A 17,270-nucleotide genomic window follows, 5' to 3' on the forward strand; every position below is an offset into this window, starting at 1 on the left:
TGATAAAGGTTATGAATTTTTCAAAGGAAAAGGTGCGGATTTGTGCATTGCAAAGTTTAATCGCAAAAGTTGAGTGAAGAAATTTAAAATTTAGCCTTATAATCACGTTTTTGTTAAAATATAGAATACAAAGAAGTTTTCGGGAAAATTTTAGATGAAAATGTTTTATAGAAAAAAAAATAGTGCAACTTTTATTATCGGCATTAGAAATCCCCAATATAACGGTTATTTTTCGAGATACTGACCATGGGTGGTGAATGGCTAATTTTGGTCTTAAATTATGTTTTTGACGGTGCTGAAAACGAAAATGAAATTTGTTTTAAATTTTAGGTGGGGGAATATTGTCAAAATCGCAATTTTACCATAAAAATAAAAAAAGTGAAATCAGGTTTTTTTTGCGTTTAACTCGCTACAACTCTGGTCGATTTTAATATTTTTGTCTAAGGTTTGTACACTATATTTTGCCAATCTTTTTGAAGACAACGATCTGTTTTAAGATTTTATTCTTATTCCAGTAAAAGTTATGAATTTTTTAAAGTACAAGGTGAAGATTCGTGAATTGCAAAGTTTAATCGCAAGAGTTACCAGGCAAAATTTAAAATTTATCTTATATTAATCACGTTTATGTTAAAACATAGACTAGAAAGAAGTTTTCTGGAAAGTTTTAGTTACAAATGTTTAATACAAAAAAAATGGATCAACTTTTAATATAGACGTTATTCATCCCCAAAATAACGCTTATTTTTCGAGATACTGACCATGGGAGGTGAATGGCTAATTTTGGTCTTATTTTATGTTTTCGATGGTGCTGACAATTAAAAAGAGGTTTATTTTGAATTTTTTTTGACGGAACATTGTCAAAATCGCAATTTTAACCTAAAAATGAAAAAAAAGTGAAGTCACGAATTTTTACGTTTAACTCGCTACAACTCTGTTCCATTTTAATATATTTTTTTAATTTCTACGGCAGGTATCTCTTACCTTTGTGAAGTCTATAAAAGTAACCGTAGTCTTTCAGTCTTTTTTTTATAAAAGTTATGAATTTTTAAAATAAAAGGTGCAGATTCGTGAATCGCAGAGTTAAATCGCAAAAATTAAGTGACAAAATTTAAAATTTATCTATTTGGTTACGTTTATGTTAAACCATAGAGTTCAGAGAAGTTTTATGGTGAGAAGTTTTAGGTCTAGATGTGTTATAGAAAAAAATAAGGTACAACTTTTAATTTTAAGAAAAACGTGGTTTAACTTTTTTTATTTTTAGAGCAAAATTGCGATTTTGACAATTTTCTCCCACCTAAAATTCAAAATAAACTTAATTTTCGTTTTCAGCACCATCAAAAACATAAACTAAGACCAAAATTAGCCATTCACCACCAATGATCACTATGTCGAAAAATTAGCGTTATTTTGGGGATTTATAACGTAGATGTTAAACGTTGCACCATTTGTTTTCAATAAAACATTTTGATCCAAAAATTTTCCAGAAAACTTTTTTGTAGTCATGTTTTATTTTTGAATTTGATTTAAAACCTATATTTCAAATTTTGTCAGTCAAATTTTGCGATTAAACTTTGCAATTCACGAATCTGCACCTTGTACTTTAGAAGATTCATAACTTTTACTAGAATAAGACTAAAAGCTTAAAGCAGAAACCATTATCTTCAAAAAAGTGAGCGATATATAGTTTACAAACTTTAGAAAAAGATATTAAAGCGGACCAGAGTTGTAGCGAGCTAAACGCAAAAAAACGTGATTTAATTTTTTTTTATTTTCAGGGTACAATTGCAATTTTGACAATATTCCCCCACCTAAAATTTAAAACAAATTTCATTTTCGTCTTCATCACGGTCAAAAACATAATCTAAGACCAAAATTAGCCATTCTCCACCCATGGTCAGTATCTCGAAAAATAAGCGTTATTTTGGGGATTTCTAAAAGTTGCACTATTTTTTCTCTATAAAACGATTTGATCTAAAACTTACCAGAAAACTTCATTGTACTCTCTACTTGATCATAAACGTGATTAAGAAGCTAAATTTTAAACTTCGTTGCACAACTTTTGCGATTAAACTTTGCAATGCACAAATCCGCACCTTTTCCTTTGAAAAATTCATAACCTTTATTAGGATAAGAACAAAAGCTTGAAACAGGTACTGTTGTCTTCAGAAATGTTATAGCTATATACCGTAAAACTTTAAAAAAAAATATTAAAATCGAAAAGAGTTGTAGCGAGGTAAACGCAAAAAACGTGATTTTATTGTTTTTATATTTAGGTTAAAATTGCGATTTTGACAATGTTCCCCCACATAAAATTCAAAATAAACTTTTTCAGCATCCTTGAAAATATAAAATATGAATAAAATTAGCCATTCACCCTTTCGTGGTCAGTATCTCGAAAACTAAGCGCTTTTTTGAGGGTGTCCCGCTCGTGTAAAAACGTAACTGGTGTTCTGAAAACTAACGTCCTTTGGCGATTGGGGTGCTGCGATCTTGCAAAAGACATTATTTCTTGAACATCTAACCTTCTTTTCTATGTAGACATACATGTCAAAGTTTAGCTTGATACGGTCATTAGTATCTTTTTGACAGCTGCATAAAGTTGACGTTTTTGGAAAAATAATGCATATGGACAAAAACGATTTTTCATCTCTGATCATTATCTGAGATTTCGATCTCAAACATTATTATCTGAGAAGTAAAACGGTTTAGGAAAGAAAAGCAAAGCTGGATAAATATTATCGGACTAATGCTCCTTCAGACTACACTATCAAATTCTGGTTCCGTGAATTTCGTATTGCCCGTATATCTACAGGATGAACCATGTAATGGATACACGATTTTAGTATATTTCCCAGCCCTTGAAAATTTCATTATTATCTGTTATTATTTTGTTCTTCGTCTGCAAATTTTTTATGGCAATTGAGTTACGTTGCTCATTGTAATCTTTGTGCCTCTTGATGTTCTTCTTTCAACCACTATTCTATTTTACGTTGTTATATTGTATCTGCCGGTTTATTACGTTATATTGGACTGTGTTATTTTTTAATTTAGACACTTTTTCATTTTAGCAAAGATTTCCTGCATCATCATCCTTTACTGTACCCAATAACAACCGTTTCTGTCGCTTGTTTCACATTCTGATCTTGAGCATTTTAAGTATTTTAGAAATTTCTACGTGATTGCGTTTGATTGTATTAACTTGATCTATACTTTTGGAAATATTCTACCAGCTAGATGATAGATAAAACAATAAGTGGATGAACAATAATATAATATAAAACAATCATATTTTTCGAAAATCGGTCAGGAATTTATACATTTTTGACAAAATTTTTGATAGAAACGTTTGATATTTAATTACAGTTAGCCGTTGACTGGAAACGAATAATAACTGTACGGAATAGTATATTGTACAACAAGAGAGAAAAAATACATATTTCTCACGAGCGCAAAAGTTTGTTGGCACGAGGCGAGGGCCGCAAATCAAGTGAGGGAGAAATATGTCGTTTTCTGACGTGTTGTACACTGTACTTTTTCTATGGATGCGTTTTTGTCAAGAGTTAAAACTTCAAAATTAAATATTTTAGGTGCTTTTATGTAGATTATATGCCAAAATTGAAATAAAATACATATTATACATATAATATGAAGGTATTTAATATTCTTATTATTTGTATACTTTTATTTATTTCAAATTATAGTTACCAATTATATTTGAACAGTTTTAAAAGGTAATTCCTGGTAAGTTTTGATTTGACACATTTTAATTGACAAAAATATTTGTATTTGTATTGTGCATGTTACCATGGAAACCGCGATTCTACGTATGGAACTCGTGAGAAAAAATATTTCTCACTGCAATGGCCGACTTTTCTCACAGCCTGAGAAATTGTTCGTTTTGAATGTATGTAAGTAGTGAGAGAAGTTGCACATTGTATAGCGTCCATAGAAAAATGTTATTTCCTTACTGTAAGGAAATAATTTTTCCTTACAGCAGATTCAGAACAAATTTATTAAAGAATAGCTCTCCAAGAAGTATACCGTTACAACGTTTTCTGAGAAAGAACTTGCATTTTTATTCTTACGATAGTCCATGAAACGGTTGTATGAATAATTTGTCTCTGGATTTTGTTGGAAATAAATCTAATAAAGCATTATTCACTACTTCCATCTGTTCTAGAAGGGTAGCAGGAATTAAACACTCATCATCACTCATGATTAAATTGGGTAATTTTGCTTTTTAAAATAATTACAATCACAGAAAACACGAGAAAACACCAAAAATACTGCCAAAAATAAGCAAAAATGCGTCAAATTTGACAATTTAAGATTTTTGTTCCTATAATAACAAAACCTGTATTTATAGTAACAAAACCTGTATTTGGCGGCATCACGAATATTTGAGTCAAAATAATAATATTTCTATTTGAAAATTTTAACATGTTTATTTTAATTTAAATGTTCGATTTTCGGAGAAATAGTATGTATACCTTGTAGGAAAACCCACATTCCCGGACTCTGTATTGCCTTGTCTAGGCTTGCGCGGGAATGTTAAGCTTTTCCTACTAGGTACACAATGTACTATTATAATAAAATGGGCCAACCAAAATGATATACAATTCTGGCAGATGCGCTGGGTACGCATCCGCCAAAGATTAGAATGTTTCAATTTAACGATCGACCTGTAAAAGGGTCGTTTAAACACAGCGATAAATCAAACAACTTATCAAGGTCAATCGAGTTGTTGCAACTTATCACTGTGTGTAAACGGTGCATCGCACAACTTATCAAAGTTGGAGTTGGGTTGAAGGTGGTATCGCATTGAATCGCAGCGTCTAAACTGCGTTTCAACTTGTCATCACAACTAGTTGCTGTGACTTATCGTTGTGTTTAAACGACGCTTGTTGGGCATCAATATTATAACAAATTAGGTGTAACGAATTGAATGGTTTTCAAAATTAATAACAATTAATTTATGATTAATAAGGTTAGGATTAATAAGATTAAGGTAATATGCAGTGGCGACGCGTGACTTTTTCTAAAGTGTTACCAAAACCAGATGCAAAAAATCTTATTTAAAACAATGGACATATGGCTACATGTATATATAGCTAAATATATATATAGCACAGAAATCGCAATAAAGACCAATATAAGTTATTGTACACTGAAATAAGAAGGAAAATAAGGAGTGCTAAAGCGCACTGGTTCTCCCAAGAATGTAGCGAAATCGAGGAGTATAAAAGAAAATATGATTCTTTCAACATGCATAAGAAGGTAAAAGAATTAGCAAAGTGTGGAAATATAAGTAGTCGTGCGATAGCTGACTCAAATGGAAATCTATTGTTTGACACCAAACAAAAACTGCACCGATGGAGGAAATACATTGAGGATCTTTTTCAGGATGATCGGCCAATACAACATAACATAACGGACGCGAATAGTGGACCACCTATAACTAAAAGCGAAGTGGAAGATGCTATACGCTTGTTAAAATCAAAGAAGGCCATGGGACCTAATGAAATACCCACAGAGGTTCTAAAACTACTAGGAGATTGCGGAAGTAAAGTATTGGTTGACTTGTTTAATGCTATATATAATCATGGTTACTTACCACATGATTGGCTGAAATCTACTTTTATACCAATTCCCAAGAAAGCGAAGGCAAAAGAATGTCATGACCATCGAACCATTAGCCTAATGAGCCACGTACTTAAGGTCTTTCTGCGTGTGATCCATGCGAGAATATATAAAAGAATCGAAGAACATTTGGGCGAAACTCAATTTGGGTTTAGAAATGGACTAGGTACACGAGAGGCCCTGTTTGGGTTGCAGGTATTAGTACAAAGGAGTAGAGATGTAAATTCTGATGTGTACCTATGTTTTCTTGATTTCGAAAAAGCATTTGACAAAATATCACCTACTAAGATGTTAGATGTTCTAAGGTCAACTAATATTGACGATAAAGATCTAAAAATCATTGCTAACTTGTACTGAAATCAAAAAGCCAAAGTTAGAGTAGACGGTGATCACACAGAAGAGATTCAAATTCAACGTGGAGTAAGACAGGGATGTATTCTTTCACCATTAATTTTTAACATTTATTCAGAAAAGGTGTTTGAAGAGGCACTCAGTACTACACAAGGTGGAGTTGTGATAAACGGGAAACTGATAAATAATCTCCGATATGCAGACGACACTGTACTGATTGCCAGTAGTGATACCGAATTACAATATCTATTGGATTCTGTGGTAGCACAGTGCAGTAATTATGGTCTCCACCTTAACACCAAAAAAACAAAATATATGGTCGTCAGTAAGGATAATGTCATCGATGCTGGAACTCACGTTAATGATGTACAATTTAAGAGAGTTTAACAGTTGAAGCTATAACATACTTGGGAAGCAGAATCACTGATAATTGGGATCCATCCACCGAAATACGTTGCAGAATTGCTCAAGCCAAATCAGCATTTTTTCCGTTACTAGAAAATTCTATGCGGTCATGACATAAATTTGAGTCTTAGGACAATAATTTTAAAGTGTTACGTGTTTTCCGTTCTTCTCTACGGAGTTGAGTCATAGACCTTAACAGGAAGAATGCTTAAGATGGTTGAATCCTTTGAATTATGGTGCTATCGAATAATGCTGAGAGTAAGCTGGATGGACAGGGTGCGTAATGATATTATTCTGAGCAGGATGAAGAAAGGCAGAGAACTGGTAAAAATGATAAAGTCTAGAAAACTCGAGTATTTTGCGCATGTTTGTAGACATCCGGAAAAATATAGCATTCTACATCTAATTATGCAGGGTAAAATATTAGGCAGAAGAAGTCGAGGAAGAAGAACATATTGGTTAAGAAATTTGAGGCAATGGTTTGGTCACACTTCGGAATCGCTCTTCAGATCTGCTGCGAATAAAGTTATGATAGCCAACATGATCGCTAACGTTCGATAAACGGACATAGCACCCGAAGAAGAAGAAGAAGATATATAGCTTCAATAATATCATTTTTTATATCACTTAAAACTCTCAAAAAAATAGTTGATGTTTCTAGATGTTGGCAAAATTTTTTATCCTTTAAATATTTTACATCTATATATAAAAGAAAGTCGAGTTATGTTAGTTACACCATTTATAACTCGAGAACGACTGAACAGATTTTGATGAAATTTTACACCTGTATTCTACCGGACCGGGAATAGGCATAGCTCTGTTTTCATGCCCGTACGTCATAAGGGGGCTTGCCCCCTTAATGTTAACAATTTAATTAATGTTAACAATTCCCTGTAATTGCCTCGATCGTCAGAGTCGTCGCCCTCAAAATAACCACGAAACGCTAATTCTTGTTTGGCCAAAAAACATACGGTATCTATTATAAGTGTGGTAAGGATATACCTATCTATTTTTTTAACAAACTCATTATAATTAGCCATATTTGCTTTAAAAGCTTGATTAAGAGAACTCCCGATTCTTGTTTTGCCAAACTGAATCAAAATGGGATATACATCTTACATGTGGGTAACGGAGAAATTTCATGTCTCCTTTTTAAAATTCTAAAACTATTTAAATCGTGAACCTGGTCAACCCATTTTTCTGTAGAAACCAGAAGACATGGCCAACAATAAAGTCTATTTTTCTTGCAACCACATAACCAAGGATTTTCACTGTACCAACTAAATTTAAAATATCGAACTACTTTTTTTGATTCCTTTTTAAACAATTTTAAAATAGGTTTTTTATTTTCAATAATCTCATTTTTTTTCTTTAAAATTATACAAGGAGAATTCCTTTTCAAGTAGTTGATTGATTACGCAACGACACTCATCCGTGGTTAACTGCACGCACACTTTTTATAGGTACTGTAACCAAATTTAAATCTGGTAACACGGCTAATGATATCGCACCTTGAAAACCATATGGCAATAACTGCAATTTTTTCATGAAATGACCTTTGAATGCAGTCTAATAGGAAAAAAAATCTATTTTTTAATGCTATATAGCAGCATCTGGAAAAAATTTTAATTTCGGCACCAGAAAGATACATCCCTATGGCTTTTTTCAAAAATCGATTCTTCTTTTTATACCATCAGGCATTATCTGCAGTTGATGCTCTACGGTTCTAAAATTGGAACAAAAACTCAGATCTATATGGCAATATATGTGCAAAATGTGACCCACGCTCGTAAAATAAAAGCAAGATGTACTGAGGAAAAATCCTTTGAATGCAACAAAACATAGAGTGCTGCATAGAGATTTCATTACAACACTGGAAATAAGCGACAAGACTATAACAAATTAATATACAACGTCGTACTGCAGATGGGTTTATTCCAACAAAAGAAAAGCGAGGAACTCATAAGAATGGAAAAAGAATCAACGAAGTCGTGAAACAAAACATAATGATTTACATCGAATCCATTCCTATAGTGGAATCTCACTAACTAAGGAAACAAACTACCAGATAATTCGTCAGCGATGACAAAACTCTTGCTGATATTCATCGCGATTATATAAAATTTTGCAACGAAAAAGGTTCGGTGTTCGGAAATTACGCTACGATGATGACCATATTTCACACGACACACAAGGAATTTACTATAGACTTCTTTAAGCCCTAAAATACCTTTGCTTGCTGTGAGAAAGTTACAGAAATTAATTAGATAAATCGACATTAGAAACAGCCTATAATACTCACCGTCAGGAAGTGGAACTCAATAGGAAAGAGAAATAAATGACTTAAAATGTGCAAAATCCAACACTTGCATCACTGCTTGTTTTGATTTACAATCATTATTACCGACGCCTTCAGGCGAAGTCTCTTTACTGTATTACAAAAGGAGATTATTAACATTATTTAATTTCACAATTTTTTACCTGACCACAAATGCAGGACACTTTTGTCTTTGGTTCGAGCGAATTGCTAATCGTGATTCAAATGAAATAGCGTCGTTCTTGTAACAATTTCTGAGGAACCATGTCAGGGAAAAAAAATAATATTATACTCAGATAACTACTGTGGGCAAAATAAGAACAAATATATTGTCTATCTTTATCAATATGCAGTACAGAAATTGAACAAACCTAAAATTACCCACACATTTTTGATAAGGGGTCACTTCCAAAATACAGGAGATAACGTGAATTCTTTGATTGAGAAACAAAAAAAAAAGGTTTTAAAAGATGACCAATTTACGTGGCTGCTCAATGATTCACAGTAGTTCAAACAGAGAAAAAACCAGGTGAACCTTATATAAAACTAATTAAAGGTGTACATCGGATATATTGGACTTTAAAAAACGATGTAAGGAAATGGGGAACAATTATAACATTGGCGAAGAAGGAAATCAGATGGTCTGGAATGACATAAGATGAGCTAGGTGGAGAAGACATTTAAAAATAAGTTTCAGGTTAAGGCAAGCTTCAGCGATACAGAGGTCAGAACCGTTAATATAAGGTAAAGACAACGAGGGATGGTGGCTGATATAGAACTAAGTAAAGCATAATTGCATCTCCAGGAATATGCAATCTCAAAAACCAAGATGTAGACTCTCACTATGTAAGGCTAATGTTATTCAAGAGCACTATCATAGGTTTTATGCAGATTTACACGTGACCAATGCAACAATAGAAACCGAACAGACAGATTGTAATATGCAAGACTTTGATTAAGTGTTAACACTAAAAATTTCTAATAAATAAGTACAATCTTAAATAAAAAAATTGTTATTTGATATGCATTTTTAATGCGTTATTTGCGAAAATTGATATATTTTTTAAAACCATATGGCCGTATGTGCTAAAATACCTATTTCCTGTAGGAAATTTTATGTACTTCTTAATTCATATAAAAATATGCAAAGTTAAAGACAATTATACCAAATATCAGGTTTGTAGCTTAATTTTTGGAACTACAGGAAATAAAATTAACTTTACAAAAACTTAAAATGCTCATAACTCGATATTATGATTTTTGCACTTACTGCCCTATGGTTTTCAAGGTGCGATATACACAGCGCGCTTACGGGTTTACGCCATCGCTCCTTCAATATTTTCAGACACTAGCCGGTCTCGAGCGACAGCGAGGATATAACCATTGTAACCCCAAATGAGACTGGTAACAGAGTATAATAAAGTGCAACTGAGTCACATAAACTCGCCAATATTTTCGTGTGTCTACGAGTAGTTGGCTATTTACTGAATTAGGTACTATTAACACATAATATATTTCTGTTTGTAAAAATATTGGTAAATGGGATTATTCGTCGTCATAAAATATTTATTTGCAAGATTTTTAACTGTTACCAATGGTAACAGTGGTTACATGGACGCTTCGCCAGTGGTAATATGCTTGGCTTAGAATGATACAATGAGTGACCACGCTCAAGGAAGGATTCAGCCAAGTTCAGATGCCAATGCCAGGCCTTTACGGCATCAACTGAAACTGATTTTTTTCCCCAGACTTCATTCCCCAATTTTTGTTCTTATTGGCAGTTGATAAAATAGTTACGTGACTCCATGAAACAAAAACAAAATGTTAGGACAAAATCAAGTAACGATCGACAAACACTTTATTTATCGACCCTGGATGAATTATTAATATTGTACATTTTAAATGAGTGCTATATAAAAATTTAATAAGTGAATAATAAATATAATGAACAAAGATATGAAGAAAGATATTTTGTAAATTGATTAATGGAAAATATCAAGTTTTTTTATATTTTATTTTATCTAGCTTAAATGCCTCGACAACTAAGGCCATTGGTATGGTATAGTTAATTTCACAATCAAATTATAGTGTAGTTTGTAGTGTCTGTATTGAGTAAATGTCTTGTTACTTAATAAAGTCAACTTATCTTAATAACTTAAAAAGTTATCTGACCGGACTGAGTATGAATATTCCATACATGACCAATTTAACAACTTCTTCTAAAAATAAATGTTTTTAGACTGTTGTAAGCTCTAAAGTCAAGTGAGAAGTGGCCCTTTAGCAGAATTAACGAAAGATTTTAGCAGAATGGTAATCGACACTTTTGCCCTGTCTCAAAACTCAATAATCAGGACATTGATTGATATTGAAAAATTTTGTTACAAGACTGAACACATATACAGGGTGTCCCGGAGGAAAATAGTGCGTTCCTTAAAGGTATAGGTAGAGGGCACCATGTAGAACAAAAAACTCTTATAACATTTTTTTTTTTAAATGTAACCGTTTGCCCAAAAAACTAAAATACATTTTGGTATGGAAATTTAAACCTGGCAACTACGTGAGGTACGAAAATTTAAACATAGTCAGTCTCATGTTTAGTAAACAGATAGTTTGGAAGAATCTTGTTTAGTGTCAATGCCGAAAATGTTTTCGAATCGTGAGTGCATTAGCTATTATGTTATTATGTTGACTATTTATGGCAGATCACTAAATGGAGAGGCATATTATAATCATTTCTTTCAAAATCTGTTGCCTGTATTTCTCGTCGTATGAATGGTGTTCGTGAAAGTGAAACTTTGAACATTTATTAGGTATAATATTTATTTTCAAGTAAGTACCACTTAATTATTTTAGTTCAGAAGTAAACAAATTAATGAGACATTATCTGGTGTATTTTTCCACTGGAAACTATTTAACTCAGTTAAAGCCCTCGGTATTCAACACATTTAAAGCTTACTAAATACATAATAAATATACTAGTTCAGTTAAAAGATGTTTTTATGTTAAAAGATGTATAATTTGTTTAAAATTATGCAATGAGTATTTCAATACATTTAAAAAAAATAATTTTATTAAACAAATAATAAATACATAAGTACTATTAGGTTGGATTATTTTAAATACTGTAAATCACAATCACAAACGAGTTCTTATTATCTGATATTATTCCGTAGTGCGTACATGTTGCTAGTTTATTTAAATTTCTAAACATTAAAATACAAGTATATGGAAAACAATGTAATCTTTTTTGTGCGAACGGTTAACTTTAGAAAAAAAATGGTATAGGACTTTTTTTGTTCTAAATTGTGTATTCTCTCCATACCTTAAAGGAACGCACTATTATCCGGGACACCCTGTATATGCGGAAATTCAGAAGAACATATAATCAGCAATCCAAGAGAAAAAATTTAGTCTGAAAAACCTATCTGCAAACTCATTTAGGGACGCAAGAAAATGCAATATGAGCACAAAGAAATAACAACGCTCTAGGTATTGACAACGTCCCGTCTACACTATATAAATTAGATGACGATTTGTCCTAAGAGGACAAATGCCATATGATCATAAACAAGACTTTGAATGATAATAAGATCACTAGCGACTGGAAAACCGGGATTATATGCCCAAACTATAAAAAAGGTGATAAACTGAAATGCGAAAAGTATCGCGGCACAACACTCTTGCGCACAGTGTACAAAGTTTTTATTTACCTACATACATACTCAACAAACAGCTTCAACAATTAACTGAAAATATTGTCGGAGAATATCAACAGGTTTTCGATAGGAAATCTACAACTGACCAGCTATTCACACTGAAATAAATTCTAAACAAATCATGGGAATACGACATTAACCAGCACAATATAATCATAGATTTCAAACAGGCCTACGACTCAATTACTAGACACAAGTTATATCAAATACAAATAGCTTTAACATCCCCCAAAAATCATCCGACTAGTAAAAGTATCAATGAACTCCTCAACTGTCAGAATATAAAAAGAATCATCATCATTCATCATCATCCAACCAATTCACGTCCACTGCCGGACATAGGTCTCCCCCAATTGTTTCCACACTTCACGGTTTTGTGCTGATTGTTGCCAGTTTTTACTAATCCGCCTGATATCATCTGTTCATTGTGTAGGCGGCTTTATCTTCTACTACGTTTATCTTCTCTTGGTCTCCATTTCATCGGCTTTCGTGTCCATCTTGAATCTTTCAGCCTGGCGACGTGTCCTGCCCAGTTCCATTTGAGCCTGGTGATACGTTCTATAACATCTGCGATACCGGATCTTTCCATACGCCTTTGAGCAACCCGCATTTTCGACGCTGTTGCCTTGGTTAGAGTCAGTGTCTCTGCTCCATATGTCATTACCGGCAGCACACATTTATCAAACACTCGTCCTTTTAAACCGATCGGTATATTGCTCCTAAATATGTCTCTCAGAGCTCCGTAGGCTGCCCAAGCAAGAGTTAATCTTCTTTTTAATCTCTGCCAATTCTAATTTCATGACCCAAGTAAATGTACTTTTCCACTAGTTCTACTTCTTGTTCACGTATAATCAGCTGTCCACTAGGAATCAGATTAGTCGTATATTTAGTTTTAGAAAAGTTCATTTTCAGGCCTATTTTCCAACAGATAGCATCTAACTCGTTTAGCATTTCCTTTACTTCTCCTAGGGCATCAGCTATAAGGACTATGTCATCTGCAAAACGAAGATGATTTAACTTTTCTCCGTCTATTTTGATCTCTTTATTGTCCCAGTTGAGCATCTTAAAGGCATATTCCAGAACAGTTATGAATATTTTTCGTGAGAGTGTGTCGCCTTGTCTTACGCCGCGTTCTATGCTTATTTGTTTGGTTTTATCATGTAACTTAGCACTCATTGTTGCCTCTTTATAAATATTATAGATGAGTGTACTGTAACGATAGTCAATGCGGCATTCATTTAGAGCTTCTAAAATGCTATCGCTATGAAAATTAATGAATGCTAGGACAAGGGGCTTATTATATTCTATTGACTTTTCAATTAGTAACTTTACTGCCTGCAGATGGTCGTTTGTTCCAAAGTTTGATCGAAATCCAGCTTGTTCTTTTGGCTGATAAAAATCTATCTTCTTTTCTACTCTTGATGTCACTACTTTTGTTAAGAGTTTGTAAAAGTGGTTTAGCAGGCTAATGGGTCTGTAATGTTCTAAGTCTGTCTTATCTCCCTTCTTATGCAAAAGTATTGTTACTGCGTTTTTCCATTTTTCGGGTATCGACTTTTGATGAAGGCATAAGTTGAAGAGATTTTTTATTTTACCTATAAGAATGCGGCCTCCGTTTTCAATGGCCTCTATTATGACTCCATTTTTGCCTGGTGATTTTCCATTTTTCATTTTTCTCAGTGCTTGATGAATTTCACTAGTGGTTATCTCTGGTAGTATTTCGGAGCCTTGGTTTATTATTTTCTTTGAAACCGCTTCCCTCAGATTATTTTGATTTAGCCTTTGGCTCCTATACAGGGTGTTAGTAAATAAGTATAAAAAATTTTAATGACTAATTCTACATGAAAAATTAATGCCAATTTGCTCCATAAACATATGTCCGCAAATGCTGAGTTTCGGAGATACGGGGTGTTGAAATTTTTATTTCAAACTGCCAATTTATTTATTGCTCTAAGACCAGTTGAGCTATGAAAATGAAATTTGGTGAGTTTTAGGAGGTAGTTATTACAAATTTTTTGACATACAATTTAGAATTTTGTATTCATCATTGGCGCGCCTACGGGCAATGGTCTGAATTATTTTAAAGAAAAAAATAGTACGCCACTGAGATATTTCGAATTAGAAATTATTTTTAAATTCCACGTCTAATTTATGATAAAAAACCTCTCTTTCCTTTTTTTCATATGACGCACCGTTTTATGCAGAAAAATAAAACATCTGGCGCGTATTTTTCATTTCTTAATACATCATCAAGAACTATCCAATATAATAATACTAAACTAGAACAATAACAGGAAATATTACTAATAAGATTTCAACTAGGTGCAAAGCTGCAAGAAATGTTTAAAATGATCTCCTTTACAGATAACAGAAGAATTTTCTATTTATCATTGGCGCGCGTACGGGTAATGGTCTGAATTTTTTGAAGAAAAAAATAGTACGTCACTGAGATATGTCAAACTAAAAATCATTTTTGAATTCCTCGTTCAATTGATGACAAAAAATCTTTCTTTTCTTTTTTTCATACGAGGTGCCGTTTTTATACAAAAAAAATAAAACATCTTAACGCTTACCAAGTATTTGAGGTAGTTTCCATATGCATAGAAACTAAGTTCAAATACTTTGTACACGTTAAGATGTTTAATTTTTTTGCATAAAAACGGCGCCGCATATGAAAAAAAGGCAAGAAAGATTTTTTGTCATCAATTGAACGAGGAATTCAAAAATGATTTTTAGTTTGACATATCTCAGTGGCGTACTATTTTTTTCTTCAAAAAATTCAGACCATTACCCGTACGCGCGCCAATGATGAATATAAAATTCTTCTGTTACCTGTAAAGGAGATCATTTCAAACATTTCTTGCAGCTTTGCACCTAGTTGAAATGGTATTAGTAATATTTTCTGTTATTGTTCTAGTTTAGTATTATTATATTGGATAGTTCTTGATTATGTATTAAGAAATGAAAAATATGCGCCAAGATGTTTTATTTTTCTGCATAAAAACGGTGCATCATATGAAAAAAAGGCAAGAGAGGTTTTTTATAATAAATTAGACGTGGAATTTAAACAACCGGAAATCAACCGGAAATAATACTAACTATCAAAAGACGAAAACTTGAGTACTTGGGACATATGATGAGAGGGCAAAAATACTTATTATTACAACTTATTATGCAAGGCAAAATCCGAGGAAAGCGAAATGTGGGAAGACGAAGAACATCCTGGCTTAAGAACTTACGGGAATGGTTCGAATGCAGTAGTGCAGAGATATTTAGAGCGGCAGTCAACAGGGTCCGCATTGCCATGATGATTTCCAACCTTCGATAGAAGATGGAACTTAAAGAAGAAGAAGGAATTTAAACATAATTTCTAATTCGAAATATCTCAGTGGCGTACTATTTTTTTCTTTAAAATAATTCAGACCATTGCCCGTAGGCGCGCCAATGATGAATACAAAATTCTTAATTGTATGTCATAAAATTCGTAATAACTACCTCCTAAAACTCACCAAATTTCATTTTCATAGCTCAACTGGTCTTAGAGCAATAAATAAATTGGCAGTTTGAAATAAAAATTTCAGCACCCCGTATCTCCGAAACTAAGCATTTGCGGACATATGTTTATAGAGCAAACTGGCATTAATTTTTCATGTAGAATTAGTAATTAAAATTTTTCATACTTATTTACTAACACCCTGTATAGTTCCGAATAAAATTATTTTACGATATTTAGTAAATCTTCTCTGTTTGATGTTATTTCGCCCTTTTTATTTTTTAATTTATGTATTTCCAATTTTCCATTGTTCAATTTCCTTCGTAAAACTTTCAAACTTTTGTTTTCTTCTATGGTTTTCTGGATGCCTTAAGTTTTAAACTTCCTTAGATCTTTTCTTATTTCCTTTGACACTTTCTTGTCTTAGTTTCTGGGCTTATTTTTTCATCACTCTTCTTTTTTGGACAGTTTTTTTGTTGACTTTCTTCAATGGCTCTAATTATGTTTTCATTTAAGTTATTTATACTTTCATCTGAAGTTATATTTCTTTCCAAAGCAGCGTTTATATGGTGTTGGTATTTATCAATATTTAATGGGGGCGTCCAGGCTTGCAAAGTTTTCTTTTTATCAATCGATTTCGTTCTTTTTTGAGGTCTATTTTTATTGTGGCTCTTACCATTCGATGGTCACTTCCTGTAGTAAATTTATTTAGGACGCTCACGTCTGTGATAATCTGTTTTTTGTCACTGATAATGTAATCTATTTCATTTCTTGTTTTACCATCAGGACTTTCCCACGTCCACCTTCTATGTAGTTTTTTAACGAAAAAACTGTTCAATTGGAACATGTTATTTTGTAGCAAGAAACCTAAGAGTGTTTCTCCCCACTCATTTCTACCTAGAGTTCCAAAATGTCCTAGTGATGTCTCTGCTTCGTCTTCTTTAAGGCCTAATTTTGCATTAAAATCCCCACACAGGATTGTAAAGTGGGTGGGTGTGTCTTGTAGAGCTACAGATATATCATCATAAAAGTCTTCAACTTCTTCGTCTGAACGTTGTGTTGTTGGAGGGTATACCTGAATAATTTTCAGTTTATACCTGTTGTTGAGCTTTAGGGTTACATAGGCAACTCTTGTAGACACACTTTTTATATCAACTACGTTCTTCCTATGTTTTTTATGGATGAAGAAACCGACTCCTCGAACTGCTTCGGTTTCGGAGCCAATGCTATAGAAGAGGTGTCCTGATTTCAGCGTCTTTAAGTTTTCACCACGATGTCTTATTTTGCAGAATCCTATTACGTCCCATTTTATTTCTATGATTGCATCTTCCATTTCGAAGAATTTTTC

General features: G+C 32.9%; 1 protein-coding gene across 2 annotated transcripts in view; it reads left to right on the forward strand.

Moving 5' to 3' along the window:
- The window catches only part of LOC114327806 (Kv channel-interacting protein 1), a 383,838-nt gene that overhangs the window by 310,393 nt on the left and 56,175 nt on the right, over nt 1-17,270 (forward strand). The gene's annotated exons all lie outside the window — the stretch shown is intronic.

This window comes from Diabrotica virgifera, chromosome 8, assembly GCF_917563875.1.
Source record: "Diabrotica virgifera virgifera chromosome 8, PGI_DIABVI_V3a".
NCBI lineage: Eukaryota > Metazoa > Arthropoda > Insecta > Coleoptera > Chrysomelidae > Diabrotica > Diabrotica virgifera.